Here is a 22,726-nt window from a genome sequence, read left to right as displayed (position 1 = left end):
TCTCCATCCCCCTAGCAGCAGAGTGCAGGCCACAGTTTGCTTTCACTTGGAGGGGTGTCCAATACACCTGGAATCGGCTGTCCCAGGGGTGAAAACACAGCCCTACCATTTGCCATGGACTGATCCAGTCTGCGCTGGAGCAGGGGGAAGCTCCTGAACACCTGCAGTACATCGATGACATCATTGTGTGGGGTGACACAGCAGAGGAAGTTTTCGAGAAAGGGAAGAAAATAGCCCAAATCCTTCTGAAGGCCGGTTTTGCCATAAAACAAAATAAAGTTAAAGGACCTGCACGAGAGATCCAGCTTTTAGGAATAAAATGGCAAGATGGACGTCGTCAAATCGCAATGGATGTGATCAACAAAACAACAGCTATGTCCCCACCAACTAGCAACAAGGAAACACAAACTTTCCTTGGTGTCGTGGGGTTTTGGAGAATGCACATTCCAAATTACAGTCTGATTGTAAACCCGCTCTACCAAGTAACCCCTAAGAAGAATGATTTCAAATGGGGCCCTGAGCAACGACAAGCCTTTGAACAAATTAAGCAGGAAATAGTTCATGCAGTAGCCCTTGGGCCAGTCCGAACAGGACCAGATGTAAAGAATGTGCTCTACACCGCAGCCGGGGAGAATGGACCCACCTGGAGCCTCTGGCAGAAAGAACCTGGGGAAACTCGAGGTCGACCCCTGGGGTTTTGGAGTCGGGGATACAGAGGATCTGAGGCCCGCTACACTCCAACCGAAAAGGAGATATTGGCAGCATATGAGGGAGTTCGATCTGCTTCGGAAGTGGTCGGTACTGAAGCGCAGCTCCTCCTGGCACCCCGACTGCCGGTACTGGGTTGGATGTTCAAAGGAAGGGTCCCCTCTACACATCATGCAACTGATGCTACATGGAGCAAGTGGGTTGCACTGATTACTCAGTGGGCTCGAATAGGAAACCCCAGTCGCCCAGGAATCCTGGAAGTGATTATGGACTGGCCAGAAGGCAAGTACTTTGGGATATCATCAGAGGAGGAGGTGGTCCGTGCTGAAGAAGCCCCGCTGTACAACAAGCTACCAGAAAATGAGAAGAAATATGCCCTGTTCACTGATGGGTCCTGTCGTATTGTGGGAAAGCATCGGAGATGGAAAGCTGCTGTATGGAGTCCTACACAACGAGTTGCAGAAGCTACTGAGGGAGAAGGTGAATCAAGTCAGTTTGCAGAAGTGAAAGCCATCCAGCTGGCTTTAGATATTGCTAAACGAGAAAAGTGGCCAGTTCTCTATCTCTATACTGATTCATGGATGGTAGCAAATGCCCTGTGGGGGTGGTTACAGCAATGGAAGCAGAACAACTGGGAGCGCAGGGGCAAACCCATCTGGGCTGCTGCATTGTGGCAAGATATTGCTGCCCGGGTAGAGAACCTGGTTGTAAAGGTACGCCATGTAGATGCTCATGTGCCCAAGAATCGGGCTACTGAAGAACATCAAAACAACCAGCAGGTGGGTCAGGCTGCTAAGATTGAAGTGGCTCAGGTGGACCTGGACTGGCAACATAAAGGTGAATTATTTATAGCCCGATGGGCCCATGACACCTCAGGCCATCAAGGTAGAGATGCAACATACAGATGGGCTCGTGATCGAGGGGTGGACCTGACCATGGACACTATAGCACAGGTTATTCATGATTGTGAAACATGTGCTGCAATTAAACAAGCCAAACGGTCAAAGCCTCTTTGGTATGGAGGACGATGGCTGAAATATAAATATGGGGAGGCCTGGCAGATTGCTTACATCACACTCCCCCAAACCCGCAACGGCAAGCGCCACGTACTTTACAATGGTGGAAGCAACCACCGGATGGCTGGAAACATATCCTGTGCCCCATGCCACCGCCCGGAACACTATCCTGGGCCTTGAAAAGCAAGTCCTATGGCGACATGGCACCCCAGAAAGAATGTATCACATCCCCTATCATGTACCATCCTCTGGGAAAGTCGAACGATACAATGGACTGTTAAAGACTGCACTGAAAGCAATGGGTGCTGGGGCATTCAAACATTGGGAAACACATTTGGCAAAGGCCACCTGGCCAACCGAGCCGGACCTGCCCAAACAAACCTGTTACATACTGTGGAAGGGGATAAAGTTCCTGTAGTGCACGTAAGAAACATGCTTGGTAAGACAGTCTGGGCTACTCCTGCCTCAGGAAAGGGCAAGCCCATTCGTGGGATTGCTTTTGCCCAGGGACCTGGATGCACTTGGTGGGTAATGCAAAAGAATGGGGAGGTCCGGTGTGTACCTCAAGGGGACCTAATATTGGGTGAGAATAGCCCATGAGTTGAATTGTAGTATGTTAATTATCATATAACACTGTATGTCATCACTACCATGATTGCTATATATCATAGATGAAAATGGTGATTAATTAGAAGGTATTGGAAAGAGTGTAACCTGAGCGTGACATAAATGGTATGGAATAAGGGGTGGATATCTGTCCTGGTTTCAGTTAGGACAGAGTTAATTTTCCTCCTAGTAGCTGGCAGGGTGCTATGTTTTGGATTAGAATGAGAAGAGCGCTGATAACATGCTGATGTTTTAATTGTTGTAGAGCAGTGCTTACACCAAGCCAAGGACTTTTCAGCTTCTCGCTCTGTCCTGCTAGCGAGCAGGCTAGGGATGCAGCAGGAGCTGGGAGGGGACAGACCCAGGACAGCTGACCCAAACTGGCCAAAGGGGTATTCCATACCATCTGACGTCATGCTGAACAATATATAGGGGCGGCTAGCCGGGGTGGAGGGGGGGCCGGCTGCTCGGGGATAGGCTGGGCATCGGTCAGCGGGTGGTGAGCAATTGCATTGTGCATCACTTGTTTCGTACACATTAGTATTAGTAGTACTATTATCATTATTATTATTTTCCTGTCTTAATAAAGTATCTCAACTCACAGGCTTCACTTTCCCGTTTCTCTCCCCCATCCCAGAGAGGGAGGGGGGAGGGTGAGCGAACGGCTGTGTGGTGTTTAGCTGCCGACCGGGTTAAACCACAACAACCCGGCACTTGGCCTTGTTGAACCTCATACAGTTGGCCTCAGCCCATCGGTCCAGCCTATCCAGATCCTCCTGCAGAGCCTTCCTACCCTTGAGCAGATTGACACGCGCACCTAACTTGGTGTCATCTGCAAACTTACTGAGGGTGCACTCGATCCCCTCATCCAGATCATCGATAAAGATATTAAAGAGAACTGGCCCCAGTACTGAGCCCTGGGGGACTCCACTAGTGACCGGCCTGCAACTGGATTTAACTCTATTCACCACAACTCTTTGGGCCCGGCTATCCAGCCAGTTTCTAACCCAACGAAGCGTACGCCAGTCCAAGCCATGAGCAGCCAGTTTCTTGAGGAGAATGCTTTAGGAAACGGTGTCAAAAGCCTTACTGAAGTCAAGGTAGACCACATCCACAGCCTTTCCCTCATCCACTAAGCGCGTCACTTGGTCATAGAAGGAGATCAGGTTCATCAGGCAGGACCTGCCTTTCATAAACCCATGCTGACTGGGCCTGATCGCCTGTTTGCCCTGCAAGTGCCGCGTGATGACACTCAAGATAATCTGCTCCATGAGCTTCCCTGGCACTGAGGTCAAACTAACAGGCCTATAGTTCCCCGGGTCTACCCTCCGGCCCTTCTTGTAGATGGGCGTCACATTTGCTAGCCGCCAGTCAACTGGGACCTCCCCCGATAGCCAGGACTGCCGATAAATGATGGAAAGCGGCTTGGCCAGCTCCTCCGCCAGTTCTCTCAGTACCCTCGGGTGGATCCCATCCGGCCCCATCGACTTGCATACATCCAAGTGCTGTAGCAGGTCGCCAACCATTTCCTCATGGATTACGAGGGCCACATCCTGCTCCCCATCCCCTTCCACCAGCTCAGGGCACTGGGTATCCAGAGAACAACTGGTTTTGCCACTAAAGACTGAGGCAAAGAAGGCATTAAGCACCTCAGCCTTTTCCTCATCTTTTGTAACTAAGTTTCCCCTCGCATCCAGTAAAGGATGGAGATTCTCCTTAGTCCTCCTTTTCGTGTTAATGTATTTATAAAACATTTTCTGTTGTCTTTAACAGCAGTAGCCATATTGAGCTCCAGATGAGCTTTGGCCTTTCTAATTTTGTGTGGTGCCACACCAATAATTTTGGAGTGGTGCCACCATGTTTCAGTGATGGCTACCAAGTCATAGCTAGCTTGCTGCATGATGGTTTCCAGCTCCTCCTGTTTGTTGCTCATGCTGTGTGCATTAGTGTAGATGCACTTCAGCTGGGCCATTGCCTGCTCCCCGGCCCTGACTTTGTTCCCCCTGGCACACCTCTAATGAGCCTTATTCCCTCCCTGTCCGCCTTCCCACCTAGTTTAAAGAATGTAGTGGTTACTATGTGTGTTTTGTTTTTTTTTTAAAAAGCTTTAGTTGCTTTCCTGGCAGCCACTGACTACAGGAGCTGTAGAGTTCATAGCAGCTGCAAAGCATCCATGGCAAGGGAGCAGGTGGCAGGAGATTAAATGTTTTGGGACTTTACAATGCATAATAGAAAGATAAGGGGAGAGAGAGAGAGAGAGAGAGAAAAGATAAGGGGAGAGAGAGAGAGAGAGGGAGATGCATGCTTGGGAGATGCATGCTTGGGAGATGCATTGGAAAGGAAATTACTGAGATGTGCAGAAACACTGCTTTACTGGAGAAGCCTGGATTGTGATGTTATTGTTTGTTGTTGTTGTTGTTGCAGTCTCAGCCTAGTGATGTCTGTCAGGTGGTAAGAGAGAATCATTTGGAACTTGCCAGGCATTTTGCTGACTAAAGTAACTCGTTTTGATTTTTAAATATGCAATCATCTGTTTTAAAGATTTGGGACAACTGTTTATTTCAGAAAGAACCTGTGTGAAAGAAACTTGCTGCTGTGCAAATAAAACATTCAGAAGAATATGTGATATCAACACTTCATGGTTGAACTAGTGAAATGGAGAAGTCGCTGGCTGAAAACTTGGTGTCCAGGTTTGACATACAAAGCCCCGGCTTCTTCAGTAATCATCTCTTCAGGGCCATGAGAGGGATTTTCAGGTTATTAAACTGAACTAGTTGAATAATAATTTCACAGCTGAGAAATCAGTTGGGAGTTAGAAAAAGGGAAGAAAGTGTGTTTCTCCTTCAGTTGTGAAAGAGGTCTTTGGCAGAGACCTGTTCTGAAATCTTGTTGGTCAGAAATTGTATCAATTTTGCAACACATTGACAGAAAATCTGCATTTATAATCTCAGATGTACTGTTTTTAAGATCGTCACTGCTTGTTAAAAGTTGTTAAAAGTTTGTGCTCTTGAGCTCTAATTTCTATTCGAGTATAATTTCAGGAGAAGAGTAGAAATTTGGCAGGGGAGAGGAGGGGCCGGAATCAGATTAATTTGTCGTGACACCAGAGGGTGGATAAGCATAAAGATGGGTGTATGTATGCAGATTGTTATTGGGAGCAAAACCAGTAACTATGGTGTAAGACTAGATCTAGTTGTGAATTGAAATTTAACTCAAAAAAGAGGCCAGTCACCAGAGTAAAAAGTAACGCATAAAATCAAAGTTAGTCAGTGACTTAAATTTATGTTCAATACTTTTTTTTTTTAAGTCACTGATGTTGGTAAGGATATAAATCACAAAGATATCAAATCATCGTGCATCTTTACCTCACGCTTTAGGGCAATGAAAGCAATCAGGGTTGCAAAAGATGTACTGGCAGGAGCACAGAGGGTTTTTCCCTTGCCGCTTCTGTGCACAAAGTCATTCTAACGTGGTGAAGCCCTGTGCTTTCACGCACTTGTGGTCGGTACAGCACAGCCCTGTCTCCACTCTCACGTTCTGTAAAACTGTACAGAGCCTTGTGTTTCAATATGCTCTGTTGGCTTAGTTTCTGTTGGTCTGGTTAATAAATGTTTATTTGTGCTACTTGATGCTTTGTAAAGCTTATGGCTAGAGATTCAGCTGTTCTAATAAAGTTGTCTTTTCTCTTGCCGTAGAAGAATGTCTGCTCACGAAATCACTGCAAAAAGGAAAATAAACTTTCTTCCTTGAAATAGCTGCCTATGGACTAACAATCTTTGTATAGTACAGTCAGTCTTCATTCAGTCCCAGTCTCAGGCTGTAACGTATGTCAGTCCTGGCTTACTGCAGTTCTTGGAGGATAGGCTGGGATTTTTTTGGGGGGGGGGGGGTCTGAGGCCTGAAAGTCCCTCCGTTAGCATTGCCATAGACATAATACAGTGTGCTATGTGGGGGGAAAGGGCTGTAATGTAGATTGTCCTCTTTCTCTTTTCCCTGACCCTGGGTTAGCTCACCTGTCTTAGTGTGACGATGGTCTTCTAAGAGCAGCTCATTCAAGATGAAGATGGTCACATAAGACTTTTCTGCTTCATGCAGCATCACTCATAATGGAAACAGTGAAGGTCATGTTATGCAGCCTGTGTGTGACACTAGTGATCCTCTGTGTTTGTGGAGTATGGCTGTGAGTCTTTAAAATCATTCAACCCGTTAATTAGAGGTGAGGAAAAGGATCCTGCCACAGGGTTACATTGTGCACTGCTCACCAAGAAAATATTCCTAGAGAACTGAAGTGAAGTGGGAGGTTTAGGTTGGATATTAGGAAGAACTTCTTTACTGAAAGGGTTGTTAGGCATTGGAATGGGCTGCCCAGGGAAGTGGTTGAGTCACCATCCCTGGAGGTCTTTAAGAGACGTTTAGATGTAGAGCTTAGTGATATGGTTTAGTGGAGGACTTGTTAGTGTTAGGTCAGAGGTTGGACTAGGTGATCTTGGAGATCTCTTCCAACCTAGATGATTCTGTGATTCTGTGTTTGATCTGGGCCATTGAGATTTGTTAACTTTGAATTCAGGGGTGATATTTTTAGAATTGGTTTCCAAATGTGGAGCTATGCTTTAATTTCTCTTCAGGACCAGAATGCTATGGTGGCTGACCCTTATAAATGCCTGAGTGGGTTTGGAAGAAGCACATCTGTGTCTAATGAATCTAATTGGAAATGAGAAACTTGCATTTCTATATCATGGAGTGTGAAGAAAAGGATTTTAACGTAGGTTGTGTCTCGATATAAGCATTATTATGTATGTGTGGGGCAGAGAAGAAAGCCAACTCTGGAAAACCTCTCCCTAATTTTTCCTGTTTTTGAGGTATGTGCACAAAATGTAGCGTGCCCACTACATTTCAGTCTTTAGTGTTCAGCTTTAGAGGTAAATGCTGAAATGCACCATGGTTAAGGCCCAGAACACTGTTGGCTTACCCCTTTTCTTAGCTGTGGTAAGTGCTGCTTTCAAGTACCTCTGTGGCCCACAGGAGAATGTCAGTGTATTTTCAGCAGCTCACAGAAACACGGAGGTGTGTTGTAAGGTAGTTCTTGAACTGTAGATCCTGTATCCATAACAGTTTGGTTTCAGGAGGACAGGTGGCTTATGCTATGGTGATGTCTGTCCATTTCTCCAGAAATAAGTTTTTGTTAGCCAATACAAGCCAGTTTTAAAGCTTTTTTTTTTCCAAAGATAACTAGCATCCCATGTTTCAGGCTCTGTGAAAACCAGCAGTAGAAGAGAGATCCAAGAGTTCCCTGGTGTGGGAAGGACAGACAGGATTCATCTCAGGGTCTGTGTGGCAGCTGCAAAGAAACATCTTTGAGGAACCAAGATTCCTTAGTGCTGCTGGTTAGAGAATAGCTTCTTACTTTTTTTTTTTTTTGAATGAAATCAGAAGGGTTCATTTTTACAGAATTTACAGAAAAATCTGGCTGCAGCTCAGTGCAAGCTAACAACCTGCAGAATAATAACTTTTAAGGTACAAGGTGTGTTAATGAAGGGTGAACTTTGACCACAGGGTAACACAGTGTTTGGGGTCAGGACTATATGAGATGATTTAGAAAGATTCCTCTGAACGTTGCGTGTTTTGTTTGTTTTTAACTTTCATCATGTTTTGAGGCTGTAAACTTATTCCTTCCACTCGGTGCTTTGGCTTCTCCATTCCTGGTCCTGGTTTTCTGATGCATCTCCTATTGTCCCCAGTAGCCCAATGTTCCTCTGTATATTGGCTGTAGGTTGTGTTTTTTTTTGTTTTTTTTTTTTTTTAACTTTAAATGATAGATTGTGATTTCTTTCAGGCAGAAAATGAAAAAAAATATCTAAGCAACAGATTAAATTCCTCTGTGAAAGCCTCAGTTACAATAATGCTGGCTTTTTCCTCTCACACAATTTTAGATTGAATGGAAGCTGTTTGGGAGAAGAACTATATTGGAGAAACCTGCACTGGTGTCTCAGACCCTTTAAATGAATTAGCTGTCCATCACATGATGACTGTCTTTGGGTAACAGTACAGCAACTCAAGTCCCACTGCGCTCCATTTTCATTAGCAGAGTTCCACCTTTCACTTATACACGCTCATTTCAAAATATGAGTCAAAATAAAAATTCATTCTGATTTGCAGATTTGATTTTCTAGGGCAAAGCATAGTGATTCTAAAATGCCCTTGCACAAAGTCTTCTGCCATGGACTCTGCTAGTGCCAGTGCCTGTGCCCCATGGAGGAGCCGTGCCCGTGCAGCCGGCTGTGAGCGCAGCCCCTCACCTGGCGCCGTGCAAGCCATCTGCTGCTGCGTGCAGTGCTGGTAATGCTCTCAGCGTGTTTCACACCCTGGGAACTTTGCACAAACACATCCTCCTGTGGTGGACGAGGAGGAGGTTGGCTTGAGAGCAGGGGTGGGTCAGGTGTAGGTGGTCAGCAGAGATGGTAATGCCGTAGACTAAAAGCAGTCACTGCACTGCATGCGGTGCTGATGGATTGAGCTCTGGCACTGTGAGCTTGGCTTGCTCAGCCCCTTCTGCAGGGAAGGCAGTTTGCTGCACTGTCCCTGTGCAGACAAACTGTTCTCTGCTCTATCTGCCACCAGCCTGCAGCTTTAGGGATGGTTCTGCTAATCACTAATTGCTTTTTTTATTCAAAAGGGGAAGGAAGGGTTTTGGTGGATGTGGCTTTTTACCCATTATCTGAGATTTCAGAGCTGCTTGTGTAATGCTGCAGTGCAGGGGAGACTCATGTTGTTCTGTTCAGATGGAGCTACAAAATGTCCATTGCTGTGATCTTTGAATCCTCATCCTCCTGGGGTCCCTCTTGCTGACTGTGTGCAGCCAGAGCAGGGCAGCATCCTCTGAGCTGCCTGAGGAAGACTGGGAAGGGAGAGAAGTGGGGATGCCATGCTAGAGTCCCACAGAGCAGGTTCATTCTCCCAGAAACCTGTTTCCCCTTGAAGACTGCGCACCTGTCTGACCTTCAAGAAAGGAAGCAAGCTTGCAGAAACTCAGATACTTGTTTTCCATGAGGCAGAGTGCTGGAACAGGTGGAGTAGTGTAGTAGTTTTAGAGCCCGTACAGGGCTCAGAAAAGCATCCTTAGCCCATGATATCCCAGAGCTGGGACAGAATATTGGAGGAGAGGCCATGCGTTGTCTGCCATAGTTGCTGCTGGAATTAAAAGGTGTCAGGATTCCTGCGAAAGTGGTCTTGCTCCTTAGTGCATTGGAGTACCTGAGGAAAAGAAGGTATCTTTCAGTTGGATCTTTCAGTTGGTTTCGTTGCTGAAAAGGAGGAGCATTAACTCTTTGAAGTCATGTTATTGGGGTCACGAACAAGAAAGATTTTTGGTTGACTGTTCCCCTGTCCTTTTTTCAGTAGCTGATAGCTGCTAATCAGATTTGGCAGCAGTGCATTGCTTCACATGCAGAAACAAAGCCTGCAGACAGACAGCACAGTTAGCCATAAAACTTAAAACTAGCTGTTATGCTCTGTTGATTTTGGAACAGAGTGCTTAGGGCTTACCTGCTCTCGCATGGGAGGTTAGCTTTTCCAGCAGGTATGGTCATCTGTCTGTTAGGATCTGAATCCTGGGCTGCTGTATCTTTCTGTATCAGCCTATATAAATGACTGCTAATAAAACCTACAAGTTAAAGCAGGGCATCTAGATGAAAAGCTCTGCCATCTTTCATCAGTACCTTACAACACTGAGTCACTAGGGTCAATCTTATGAAAGGAATTGGCAAATTGTCAAGTCTTTTTTTTTTTTAAAAAAAAAAAAATCTAATTGCCCTTGCTTTTTGATAGTCAGTTGGAGCCACTGGCCCTTAAATGAGTCAAAGCCTTCAAATCATTGTCTTGGACAGTAAACACCTTGACATGGTTTCCAAAATACAGTGATAGACCACAGGTTTAAAAGCTCTTTTAATTATTTAAAAAACAAACAAAAAAACAACCTGAGATGAATTCACCTTCAGCAAGCTATATGCTTCCTTCTGAAGCTTGATATATGTGAGCTGAAACAAATGCAAAAGGAAAAGGAGCCAAATGTAAAAGAGGTAAAATCTGAAGAGGTCAAATCTGCTGTGGTGTTCTGTTCTGGTGACTCCGGTGCAGTGTTTCAGGCTATTTTCTGTTTGGCAAACTGCATATACTGGTCCTAAAAATGTTAATAACCCTTTTGTAAATGAGTTTTAATGTCTTAATTAAGAATTTCTAGCTATGGTTATGACCTGCAGGGAAATGTATAACTGGCTGTTTTCCCTAGCTGGTTAAACGTTGTCTTCCTAGAAAAGAAGAATATATGCTTATGGGATCTGAAAGCCTCAGACCCAGCGTAAGCCAGGATTCCTGTGCTTAACACTGCAGCAGAAATTTTTGCACGTGGCCACTGCAAGGCAGCTCTCTGCTTCAGTGCAATAGGGCAAGTCCTTGCTCACCTCCATCTCTGAGGTACAAACAGTGTGAGGCAACAGAAGCATCCTCTGCTCTGACAGGATGGGCACAGGTTGCTCAGAGAGGTTGTGGAGTCCCCTTGAAGATGTACAAAAGCTGCTTGGACATGCTCCAGGACACCGGCTCTGAGCAGGGCGTTGGATAAGATGACCTCTAAAGGTTGCTGACAACATCACTCTATGATTCTTTTTATCCAGAAAAAGTAAAAGGGAAGGGATGCACGCTCACAGCCCCAGTAAGGCATGCAGAGAATCAGCAGCTAGCAGAGGTGCAGCAGCCCAGAGAGAAGCAATAGGGCATTTGCAATCAGCAGCCTGTATGAAGAGGGATGGCCAAGGCATGAAAGATGGTGCTTGATGTTCCCAGATGATGCAAGGGTGACTAGAGATTGTGTGTGGAACAGTGGAATGGGCTGTGTGTTGCCAAATGGGAATGGCTGCGTGCAGCCTTGACTAGATTTACAGCATCCTTGCTCGCTGCTGAAAATGTCATTGAGGTACTGGATGCTCTGCTAAATTCTACTTGTCTGTTTGCTGTTAAATACCTGTAAAATTTTGCCTGGTTAGATAGTCTGGAGAAACTCATTCAGTGCTTGTTATAGTGACACTCGTTTCCCTTCTGCAGAAGTGAAGCCACCTCTCACAGAATGGCTGAGGTGGGCAGGACCTCTGGGTCCCTCTGGTCCAACCCCTGCCCAAGCAGGGACACCCAGAGCAGGGTGCCCAGGACCAGTCCAGGTGGATTTTGAAGATCCCAAGGAGGGAGACCCCACAGCCTCTCTGTGCCACCTGTGCCAGTGCTCTGTTGCCTGTACAGCACAGCAGTGCTTCCTGGTGGTCAGGGGGAACCTCCCGTGCTCCAGTTTGTGCCCATGGCCTCTTGTCCTGGCACTGGGCACCACTGGGAAGAGCCTGGATCCTCTTTGCACCCTCCCTTCAGGCATTTCTAGACATTGGTGAGATCCCCCCCGAGCCGCCTCTTCCCCCCTGAACAGCCCCAGCTCTCTCAGCCTCTCCTCACAGGAGAGGTGCTCCAGCACCTTGATCATCGTGGTGGCCCTCTGTTGGACTGTTCACAGCTCTCAAGACAGCGGTAATCCTTCTGCATGTGGGGCATGCAGGGAGGAAAGGTGCTATATGAGTAGGGTCATGGGTATCTCGTTCCCTTAGTTGGGACAGGGCTTTCCTGCTCAAGCGGAGAACACTTCAACACCTAGCACAGGCATGCTTCTGCAGCACTGAAGACCGGAAGAATATTTCTTTAAGACTAATTCCTTGCACCAGTTATATTCTGAAGACAGTGATTTGTCCCTGTGCTGCATCTTCCTTTCTAAATGCTTAGTCGTGGCTGAAAACCAAGGCTTGAATTTATACTTTGACAGGTTACAGCTAAATCCAGAAACCCAGTCATGTCTGTGTAAAGCCATTATTGTGTTTAATGAGAAGTGCATGTCTGCAACAAATGGCACCCCGTTTGTCTTCATCTAATCATCCATAAAATCCACCACTGTTAAAATCATCTCAGCAAATTTGGGGTGAATCCCTGGCTGAAAGTAACTGTCTTGTAGCAGTGGCCATCTGGAAACACCTGTGGCAACATAGCTGTGAAGGGTGAAGAACTCCTCTTTCTCCACTCCCCTATAAAACTCCGAAGTATGGTGTTTCATTCGAGAGGGCAGCCCCACGGCACTGTTGCAAACCACTGTGCTGATTCAGATGTGTTGAGGTGAGCAGCATGAAGAACAAGCGGGTAGAAAATGGCTGAGGACTGCATGCAACAAAGCCTTTAAAGCAAGCTTTATTGGAAGAGTGAGCAATATTCTGCTTATTAGCATAGACTGGAATTTCCTGCTAGCTGTGAATAATGCAAAGGTCACTCACCAGCTGCAAGCAAACAGCGTGTGGTTGATTCTACAATTAGTCTGTCTCTAGCATTGCCACTTCTTTTCTCTGCATTTCTTCTTCTCTACCTTAGGCCGGGGAATCCTATTCAAGATAGCACAGGATTGTAAGAAAATTCGCTTCCCACACCCTGCCCTCCCCATAAGCTTCTGTAAACAGTTGCAGTTGAGATAGCTAGGTGTCTGTTGCCTACCATATGGCCAGGGTATTATAGATCTAAAACTCTTTCCGGCTCAGTGGCACGATTTTAACTCTCAAATGGCTTAGTTATCCTTTCTTCCCAGTCAGCTGGAGTCTGCTAGCACAACGTTATCTGCAACCATTTTACATTGATTTATTTTTAAGTTTTTTCTTTTATCTCTGGGGCTCAGAGAGAAGCTCAGGGAGACCCTGAACAACAGCCTTAGAAAAGCTTCAGGTTCTCTTTGCTGATGAACCAGGAGCCTGTTGGTGGGTGACGCAGCACCATGGCCAGCTCAGAGGTGGGAAAATTGTCAGAGCATGCCTTGGATGGGAAGGAGGACAGCAGCACCACAGGCATAAAACTGCCCCCATGTTAGCTGATGTGAAAGGCAGATGCTCCCTCCCAAAGAATGCAGCTCCAGAGAGCACCTGCCTCCTGCTATAGAGGATCTTGCAGAAAGATTTTAACCTGATGGCTGTATAAAATAAACTACTTCAGAGCAGACACACCTGTCTTGGGACACGTGGCTGATTGTCTGTTGGCAGAGGTCATTTGTATGGCAGAGAGAAGGAGATGCTCAGGACTGTGGCCAACTGAAAATGCAGGAAGAACTGGAGTGAGCGAGCAAACTGGGCTGTGCTGCCATAATAAACCGAATCCTTTCTTTGCAGAATATCACTGGGGAGATGCTACTTAGTATGATACACGTCCTAGATCCTGGAGGGCCAGGCAGTTGTTGTTCTGAGTATATGAGTATTGTGTATCTGAGCCTCAGCTGAGATCTAGGCACCTCCAGTCTGTGGGTGGATCAGTCTGCTCTGCACATGCCAGCAGGGCCTGCTGTGGGCAGGGATGTCTTAAAGCAGATAGAAATCCAGCAAGGCATATGGGATGTTGTGTGATAAAAACACCTAGTCATGTTGTAACAAAATTCTTCACTGTGAGGGCAGTGAGGCCCTGGCCCAGGCTGCCCAGAGAAGCTGTGGATGCCCCATCCCTGGCAGTGCTCAAGGCCAGGCTGGATGGGGCTTTGGACAACCTGGGCTGGTGGGAGGTGTCCCTGCCTATGGCAGGGGGCTGGAATTAGATGGTCTTTAAGGTCCCTTCCAACCCAACCCATTCTGTGATTTAAGAGTATTTTATAAGAGAGAGAGCGCCTTATTTTCTGGAAGTCTGTGTAGTTGGGATAATGTGATCTGGAGTGCATCCTGGGAGTGCTGTGGGTGTTTAAACCTCAGTAGAGAAAGCTCACAACACCATGCTGTGCAAAAGCCCTGGCTTTTTGCACAGCCTTCCCTTTTTGTCCTGCTTGTCCGTTGTATAGAGCCATTCACCTTCTCATATAATAAAAGAAGAGAATGTCATCTTAGATGTTACATTCTCTTCTCTTATCTCTCATAATTTTGTTTTGACAATGCTAAGTGTGCTTAGCAAGGCAGTTGATGCTGCAGAAACACTCTGTAAAACACTGCAGAAACACTGGTGTAATCTCAAGTAATGCCATTAAAAGAAAAGAGTTTTCTTCAGGTTTCTTCATGATGGACTGTGAGCAGACTGTGGTCTGCAAAGTCGTGTTGTCTCAAGCGTGGAAATCTCTGCACTGATAAAAGCTACAAAACAGAGAAGTCAGGCATCAGTGATGCACCACCTCTACAGAACATCCAAAAAGTATCAGCGAAAGGGAAGGAAAGCCCCCCAAGCCATGTCCTTATGCTCACTGAACTTTTGTGCAGCCTGACCAGCATGACCTGTGTGTTGCTGTCATCCAGAGCTGTGCTCCCAGCGCTCTGTGCTGGCCACATGTGCCCAGGTGGACGTCGGTTGTCAGCACAGCTTGTAGTGATGCAGCGAGAGCATTCCGCAGCCACGCAGAGCTTCTTGGAAGAGATGGTATCCAATCTTAAGTCTATGTTCATCTATTTTTTTCAGGAGGTGCCTGAACTTTTCATGACTCCTTATGAGATGTTTGTAAAACTTCTTAAGGAGGAGTTGTCTGTATCACCCATATCAGTAACGATGCTTGCAGCAGCATCCAATCTGTGCTAGCAGGGGAAGAAGAAAAGTGTATTTAGAAGTATTGATGTGTAGTGCTTGCATGAATATTCTGGAAAGGCAATCGTAGCCTTGTAAATTTTAAAGTAAAAATAACTTGAATTGATACAATGCAGAAAATGCAGTAGCCTGAAATGCTTCCTAGTCAGCATTGATCTGTAATACCCAGTTTGGGGGCATCTATAAAGCTAAAGCAAATTTATCTTTTCATTAAACCACCTATTTATGTGTCTTCCACTAATCTTGGAACAACTGAGTCTTGGCTTTTTAATTCAAGATCGTGTTCTCTGTGTCTTCCCTAGCATGATTTTCATAATCCTTCTCAAGGAGGCAAATGGTGGAGTCAGAGAATTGATGAGATGATAGAAAACCTCTCACACTTGAACTCCCAGTTCTAGTCCAGCAAAGGCAATGTGAGAACAATCTCAATAATTTTCTTCAGACAGTTTCACCTTCTGTGAAACTATTTTATTCGCAATTGCAATGGCGGGCGTCCTGCAAGCAGGAGCGCACAGAAAAGTTTATCATAACCTTATATTCCCTATTACCCGACACCTAATTTCTCCCGTTTCCTCATTGGCTGAGTACTACAGGTTCACAAGCTACTCAACGCACTTCTATACCATATATGTACAATTTGATTTGACCAACCATTAATTTCTCCTTTTCCTTTTTTTTCCTTCTCTCATGACTAGAGGGCCTGTGATTTATGTTTTTACTGATTTTGTACTGCTCATCCTGTTTTTCTTAGCCATCCTCCTTAAAAACCACATTGCAAAACTGTGAAATGTGGTCTCAAGGGGGCTTTGGCTTTGTGGGTCTTCAATAATAGTTATTTTGAAATTATTACCCCCAGGATGCAAGCTCCCTTCCATCCTAAGGGCAACACCTTCCTGGCTTTATTGCCACATAGCCAGTACCACCCCTTGCCATTTGGGACAGGCCATCCGGGTACAGGATTCTCATGTTGTACCTGGTGTGCATTATGTATATTAGCATTCCCGTGGCTACCATATTCGGTACAGTATGGATCATTCCCTACTTCATGGATAATATTAACACACCCAGGGTCAGGTCAGTACTATTGCCCCCTGAGTTTCTATCAATGTTGTTTAAAAGGCACTTTTGATAACACAGTATATTGTAGCCAGGATTATGTGTAGGGAGCTCAACTTCAAAATCTAGTCTTTCCCAGGACTGAGTATGATCTGTCATTTTTAGAAACCTAGAGAATCCAGACACAGTTGCTGCTGGAAATAGCAATCAGGGACAAGGCCTTTTCAGTCTTTCTAGGCATCTGGGTGCAAATCCAACAATTATTTTGAGATAGAACTCCATCCCCATTTTGAGAACTCCATCCCCAATTTGAGATAGAACTCCATTTCCCTCCATCCTATCACTAAACCATTGAGAACAGGTATTACTAAGATAAACTTAAAATACATCATTTCTCTCTCTATATATACACCCCTATAATAATTAAGAAATAATAATTAAGAAAAACAATAAAAATCACAAACTAATAAGGATTCTTCTGGTGGGGATTAAATATCCCCCCTCTTCTTTTTCTCCCACTTCCAGGGAGTGTTCCCTGGAAACACTCCAGTTCTGTGTAATTCAATCCCTTTTACTCATTAATTCATTAAGAATCCTTCTAAGGAGAAGTTAAAGGTTTACAATAGATAGTTTCAGCAGTTTTAACCTTAAAAGTCTTTGTTAATGCAGTCTCTCAGGTATCAGGGTTAACTGATGCTTTTACCCAGGAATGAGTCCACCCTTTCTCAGCCGTTCTTACTGTCGTCTCAGTAGTCAGGAGCACTTGGAACAGTCCGTCCCACTCAGGTTGCAGTTTCAATTGCCTCCATGTTCGCATCAAAACACAATCTCCTTCTCGGAATGGATGGATCAGGGCTTCCAAGACTGGGGTTTGAGCTAACGGTCCACAGGTCCTGAGAGATGACAAAGAGGACAACAGCCCCAGTATATAGTTCTTAAGAAAAGCATCTTTTGTCTCATTTTGAGGTAATTCATTCCCTTTGTCCATGTACAGCAATCCAAATAATATTTCATGTGGTGAAACTCCCACATCTTTTCTTGGTGCAGTTTGAATTCGGAGAAGTGCCAAAGGTAAGCACTTTGTTTGGGGAAGCCGAGTTTCCAGAACTTAGTCAATTGCTTCTTTACTGTCTGATCTGCTCCACCCTTCCAGAAGAGGAAGGATGCCAAGGAGTGTGAAATTTCCACTTAATTCCTAGAGTCCACATTAGCCCTTGCAATATTTCTGACATAAAGTGATTTCCTTGATCAGAGTCAATGTTTTCAACAATTCCATACCTGGGAGTTATTTGTTCTAGAATTACTTTAGTTACTATGTTCGCAGTAGCAGATACTGAAGGGAAAGCTTCCACCCACCCTGACAAATGATCGACCAAGACTAACAAGTATTTAAATCTACCTACTGTAAGGAGTTCTGTAAAATCTACCTGTACATTTTGGAAGCGTTGAATTCCTGGTTCTCGCTCCCCTTTGGGCTGACTGCGGATAATTTTCCTATTTACCTTTTGACATACTACACAACTTCTGCGTACTTGTTCAGCCAGAGTATATATATATTCCTACACATACATATTTCCATAGCACAGCGTCACACGTTGCTCGAATTCCCCAATGACCCTCTTGATGTAAAACAGTTAATATTTGCCTCATTAGTACTTTATTCAGCATTTCTCTCCCATCAGGGAGTATCTGTTTTCCTTTGGACTTTGTGACTCCTAATTCCTTAAAAACCTCTTTCTCTTAAGACTTTTTAGTTCTATTTAGTTTTGGGTAGGGGTAGCTCAACAGTTCCCTGAATCCTCTCTGGATTTATTCTTCATTCTCCCTCAGACACTAGATGCCCTAAATACTTGACTTATCTTTCTACGAATTTTAATTTATTTTCCAATCCTTTCAAGCCCTGTTTTCCCAGAAAGTTGAATAGCTTGTTAGTGGCTTCCTTCACAACTGTTTTCTCCTGTCCTGACAATAAAAGATCATCCACATACTGTAACAGTAACACCTCCTCGGGAGGTTGGAATTGCCCCAAAATCTGTTCTAGAACTTGCCCAAATAAATCGGTGGCCCTGTAAACCCCTAAGGTAAAATTGTCCATCTGTATTGCTGTTTCCACCCCGTTTCAGGGTCTTTCCACTCAAAGGCAAATATATCTTTGCTCCCAGGGTCTGAGAGCACCCCATTAATAACACCATTATTCCAGTCTAACAATTTACTATTTGAATGCCCAATTTCGTCATCAAATCCCTTCCCAACAAGTTAGTCCCTGCCTTGGGTGCATACAATAATTGCCCAGTGATCATTCTATCCCTAGTCTCAGCTTGGTGTCTGTTGTGGTTTAACCCGGCCGGCAGCTAAACACCACACAGCTGTTCGCTCACCCTCCCTCCTCCCTCTCTGGGATGGGGGAGAGAAATGGGAAAGTGAAGCCTGTGAGTTGAGATAAAGACAGTTTATTAAGACAGGGAAAATAATAATAACAATAATAATGATAATAGTACTACTAATAATAATGTGTACAAAACAAGCGATGCACAATGCAATTGCTCACCACCCGCTGACCGATGCCCAGCCTATCCCCGAGCAGCCGGCCCCCCCACCCCGGCTAGCCACCCCTATATATTGTTCAGCATGATGTCAGATGGTATGGAATACCCCTTTGGCCAGTTTGGGTCAGCTGTCCTGGGTCTGTCCCCTCCCAGCTCCTGCTGCACCCCCAGCCTGCCCGCTGGCAGGACAGAGCGAGAAGCTGTCCTTGGCTTGGTGTAAGCACTGCTCTGCAACAATTAAAACATCAACATGTTATCAGCAATCTTCTCATCCTAATCCAAAACATAGCACCCTGCCAGCTACTAGGAGGAAAATTAACTCTATCCTAACTGAAACCAGGACAGTGTCCCCAAAAAGTGGCACTGCTATCCCAGTCCCTTCTACCCCCCATCACATTTAGGGTTTCATTAGTTAATTTAATCCCTGATACTTTACAGGCCAGTAATGACCTAGCTGTCCCAGTGTATTTGGTTCACATGGCTAGGTTCTGGTAGTATGTGTGTGTGGGGGGCTGCAGTGGTAGCCCCTGTGAGAAGAATCCAGCAGCTGCCCCATGTTAGATAAGGGCCAGTTTCAGCCGGCTCCAAAGGGGCCCACCACTGCCCAGAGCCAAGCCATGAGCAATGCAGTTTGTGCCTCTGTGAGAGCACATCCAAGAAAAGGAAAAAAACCTTCTGCACAACAGCAGCTGGGAGAGTGAGGAGTGAGAAACCTCCCTGCAGACACCAAGGTCAGTGCAGAGGAGGGAGAGGAGGTGTTCCTGGTGCTGGAGCCTAAGCCCCCCTGCGGCCCACAGAGAGGCCCCTGGTGGAGCAAGCTGCCCCCCCTGCAGCCCATGGTGTACCACGGCAGAGCACATCTCCACGCTGCAGCCCGTGGAGAGGAGCCCATGCAGGAGGAGGTGATCGGGGCGGGGTGGACCCCAGGGGGTCCCCAGCCGGACCAACCCGCCTCTGACGAATAGACCCTGTGGCACAGACCCACACCTGGAACAGCTCCCAAAGAGCCCATTTTTCGCTGCCTATGGAGAAACTCACACAGGACCAGCCCAGGAAGGTCGGCACCCCACAAGAGGGACCCCACACCAGAGCAGGGGGGAGAGCGACCGTGAAGGAGCGGAGGAAATGAAGCACCACGGACTGACTGCAGCCCCCACTCCCGGCCCCCTGCGCCACTCAGGGCAGGGAAGAGGTGGAAGAGAGTGGATGGGGGAAGGTGCCCCCAGCTTGTTTCTTTGTTTCTCACTGCTCCAGTCCATCAGCAAGAAGTAATAAATTTTATTAATCTTCCTATGCTGTCTGTTTTACCTGCAATGATAATTGTAGAGTGACCCCAATGAGGTACACTTGAGGAGCTCTTGAGGTACACTTTTTCATTTATCAGGGAACTAGCTTTCTGAGAAGCCCTGACTCCCCTGTTCTGAATTTATAACAGCAATCTCTCCTCTTTCTTTCACTCCGGGTATTCCTATTTTAAGTGGCCGGCCTGGCCACATCTTCTCAAACCTGTCCTTGCTAGGATTTAGGCTGCAACACAGGTAGCTTTTCTTGTCTGCCATTCCTTCGTCTCTCTTCCTCTCCTTTCCAGCCTGGGCCCGACTCCTCCCGAAACTCCCTCCATCTCCAACCCTCTGCCTCACTACCCAGTACGCTGTGAATACCATTTGTTTCGATCTCTACTTTTCCTTCTCATCTCCCCTCCTGGCATACACCTTCATACTACCTGCACTGTTCACTCCATCCTCCCACCTTCTGGATCTTTTTCTGCATATCTGGCCAGGCTTTAATCACAAAATGAACTTTAAAGAGCCCTTGGGCTACCGGGTCCTGAGGGTTCATCCCCGAGTACTTTCTCATTCTGGCCCCGAGTCTCTCATATGATTTCCATGTTGTGGGTTGTTTTTATCGCAGTTAGATAAGCAGATATTTCTGCTCTATCGGAATTACTCTCGGTCCTGGGGGATGTTAGTTCTTTCCCATTCTTGCATAGCTGCCTGCCGAATCATTCCCCCCCTAAACATTCTTCTCCAGTGAACAACATACTCAAGATTGACATTCCCCCTCCCCCCCCCCCCCCCCCCCCCCCCCCCCCCCGGAATACAAATTAGGCCTTATAAATGGATTTGACTGTACTGCTAGGCTCTCAGTTAAAGACTTCCATTTCCTTCTTAAAACTCCTAACCTCTCTGCTGATAAGGGGGGAGTTCACATAACGTATTTGTCCTTGTCCCACTGGAATCTCCCTAAGAGGATACACAGTTAGTGTCAGTACTGTTAGTATCAGGAAAGGTGAAACTCTCAATATCTCTTCTACATTGTTCTAATTCTTGCCAGAGCCTAGAGTGCGCTCCTTCTCCAGGGACAACGTCAATTGCAGTCCCTGTCTCCCCTCCTGGAGCAGCTGCCACTGCCTGTGGTGCAATATTAGGATTATAGGGAGCATAACTTGATTCCTCCTCTGAAAAAGGAGTCTTATTGTTTACTTATAAATTTAAAGCCTGAATTTTCATCAGACCCATATTTTGGCCAAAATACTGAAGTTCCTTTTATTGGCTTTTTAGGCCAGACAATTACACAATATCTAACCATTTTTTTTAATCTTTTCCCCTGGTTTTTGGGTTCTTTTTCCAAATCCTTATCATTCTCCCCAAAGGACTATCTTTAGGCACAATCCCAGGGTCTCCATCCCCACCCTGATGACTCTTGGAACCCTTAATCCCCATCTCTTCCTGACGTGCTGCTGTGGACTTTACCACCCACAGGGTACCACACGCCTTCACCTAGGATTACGACAGAGGTGGGGTGTACTGCCGAGCACTTCACTTCACCGTGCTCAGGGTACCGTACACCTAAGGGCTCAAACCCCTGAGACTCTCTTTCGCTCATTTATCTTTCGCTTCGTCCGTCTCTGGCCACGCCCCTCGTGGGACTACAGAACCTTGCGGATCGGGACTCCACACTCGCTTCGCACTAAAAGTGCATCTCATTCACACTCCACACAAAAGTCTCCCTGAACCCAGCCTGAGGCGATATACGGTAAAGTTTCCCTTACCTCGGTCTGTGCACGGACTTCCCGGTCTGGGTTATCAGCAGTTATCCCTGTGCCTGTGCTGTGTCAGTGCTGGCCTCCCTTCTCCCCAGAGCTTCGCAGAGCCTGTCTTCAGATTAACAGTCTCGGTCCTTTGCCGGCCATCCCGAGACAACCCACCACAACGGGACCACTGAAATCAGCGGGGTGCACCTTCCTGTCTGTGGTGGCAAGAACTCTTCGGCAGGCGACAAGCTCCCGGACGAGCTCCCCAAATTGTGAGAAAAATCTCAAATAATTTTCTTCAGACAGGACCTCCTGTGAAGCTATTTTATTCACGATTGCAATGGTGGGCCTCCTGCCAATTAGGAGCGCATTATAGTAAACATATCATTGCCCGCGATTTTTGTTTTTACTGATTTCGTACTGCTCATCTTGTTTTTCTTAGCTATCCTCCTTATTTTGGGACAGTGGGACCTTCCCCTTATCTGCTTAACATACTCCCCACTGCTATGCCGCACAATCACTTTTGAATATGCAAGGTTAGTGGAATTTTCCACTGCAAAAACAACTTCTGTTGCAAAAACACAACTTTGTTTCTCACAGCAATAACCAAGAATAATTACAATGCAGTTGTTATTTTGACAGAAAACTACAGATTTTCATCAAAACCAAGTTCTGCTAAACCATTAGCTGCAAAGGAAAGCAGTTGTTTGCCCTCCTTCAGGATGGTGAACTTTCTATTCCTTACTAGCAATAGATCTGTTTTCACATGTTAGCATTTGACTTGGGTGGTCCGAATGGCTCTTAAGGATGGCGTGCTTTGCTCCCGAGCACTACAGGCTGCTATCAGTCACTTCTCCTAGGAGAGATGGGATTGCTGCCAGCAGGGTCTGTACAATTAGGATTAACTGGGGCCATGGAGTGGTGAGAGCAGCATCTCTAGCTGCTCCAGCGGGTAGTAGCTGCCAGCTTAAGGTGGGATGGTAGCTAACAATGCACAGCATTTGTGAGTTCCCCTGAAATCTACTGATAAATCTATTCACACCTCATATATGAGAAATAGGTACTGGTTTCCATTGTCACCTTGTGTTAAAAGGGCTACTGGGGAATAGCATGCAGACAACTCTTCTGTCCTCACTCCTGCAGCAAAACTC

At 46.0% G+C, this 22,726-nt stretch overlaps 1 protein-coding gene and 1 long non-coding RNA gene across 5 annotated transcripts in view; one reads left to right on the top strand and one right to left on the bottom strand.

Annotated features, from left to right (window-relative positions):
• The window catches only part of LOC121063018 (protein FAM219A-like), a 123,567-nt gene that overhangs the window by 30,406 nt on the left and 70,435 nt on the right, over positions 1-22,726 (top strand). The gene's annotated exons all lie outside the window — the stretch shown is intronic.
• LOC121063031 lies at positions 15,621-22,053 on the bottom strand. Its single transcript, XR_005815795.1, has 2 exons — positions 21,997-22,053; positions 15,621-15,677 (listed from the first exon to the last, which is right to left on the bottom strand). It is a non-coding gene; the product is annotated as an uncharacterized LOC121063031 (long non-coding RNA).

This window comes from Cygnus olor (genome assembly GCF_009769625.2).
Source record: "Cygnus olor isolate bCygOlo1 chromosome W unlocalized genomic scaffold, bCygOlo1.pri.v2 SUPER_W7, whole genome shotgun sequence".
Lineage (NCBI taxonomy): Eukaryota > Metazoa > Chordata > Aves > Anseriformes > Anatidae > Cygnus > Cygnus olor.
The sequence above is the reverse complement of the archived record's forward strand: the minus strand, read 5'-3'. Positions and strand labels throughout refer to the sequence as shown.